Source organism: Corvus brachyrhynchos, unplaced genomic scaffold, assembly GCF_000691975.1.
Source record: "Corvus brachyrhynchos isolate BGI_N302 unplaced genomic scaffold, ASM69197v1 scaffold1103, whole genome shotgun sequence".
Classification (NCBI taxonomy): domain Eukaryota; kingdom Metazoa; phylum Chordata; class Aves; order Passeriformes; family Corvidae; genus Corvus; species Corvus brachyrhynchos.
In genome coordinates this window covers 436446-437391 of record NW_008236980.1, presented here as the reverse complement: position 1 = coordinate 437391, position 946 = coordinate 436446, and the positions used below count along the sequence as shown (strand labels likewise).

At 52.0% G+C, this 946-nt stretch overlaps 1 protein-coding gene across 2 annotated transcripts in view; it reads left to right on the top strand.

Moving 5' to 3' along the window:
• Window positions 1-512: 512 nt before the first annotated feature.
• Window positions 513-946, top strand: part of LOC103611868 (mas-related G-protein coupled receptor member H-like) — a 9717-nt gene continuing 9283 nt past the window's right edge. For both annotated transcript variants that reach the window (XM_017728656.1, XM_008629435.2), the window contains exon 1: window positions 513-924. The gene's annotated coding sequence lies outside the window, so the exon portion shown is untranslated. The remainder of the gene's footprint in view (window positions 925-946) is intronic.

Sequence of the window (946 nt, the reverse complement as noted above, 5' to 3'; positions counted from 1 at the left end):
CCAGCCCCATCCCTGCAAGTGTTCCAGCCCAGGGTGGATGGGGTTTGTATCAACCTGGTCTGGTGGAAGGTGTTCCTGCTGGCAAAGGGGTGGGGGGTCAGGTAAAAACAACCACAGGTGCTCCCAAGACTGAGGAGGAGCAGGATGAGCTCTGCTGAAGGGCTGCAAAGGGATCCCAGCACCCCCAAATCTGTGCTCTCATTGAATCATTAAGGGTATTGGCAGTAATTAAGGTGGGCTCTCAGTGCTGATAACCTGGCTGCAAGCAGCTGATTGCTGTCCTTCCCTTGGGCTGTGTGAGCCTGCATTACAGTGGAAAATGGGAATTCTTGTCTCAGGTGTGCTCCTTTGGGCCCAGGGGAGGTGTTGGCAATGATTCTGATGCTCTTCCCAGAATGGGAGCTTCTTCTGAGAAGCACCCAGCTGCTTCACCAGCACTGCCAGCACCACCAGCACTGCAGCATCCCTCTGCTGCTGGAGGGGTGATGAACCCTCAGGGAAGAGAAATGAGGAATGGTAGTAACCTGTTGGCAGAGGGAGGGCAATGGGACATTCTCCTGGGAAGGAGTGTTTCTAATCAGGAGGAAATGAAGAGTCATTAGCAAAATTCTTCATTTGGAGCTTTTGATAAAAGCCAATTCCTTTTTGGCAAAGGAAAAAAAAAAGAAAAGAAAGAAAGAAATCAGGATAAGTAACTCCAAGGAAGTGGAGCTCTGACGTAGCCAAAGATGCAATTTCTGACTCCCCTGTGACTCCACGGAGTCTTGGGGAGCAGCACCAGGACAGGAGATAAATGTTCTTCTTCGTGTTCCTGACCTGGGAGGAGCCGCTTTAGGATGTGGATCCCAAAGGAGCAAGGGGTACCAGGAAGCGCCGCTGATCGGGACAGAGCCCCTGTGCCTGCTGCTGCCCCACACTGAACAGGTCAGTGGAATGTTCTCCTTCC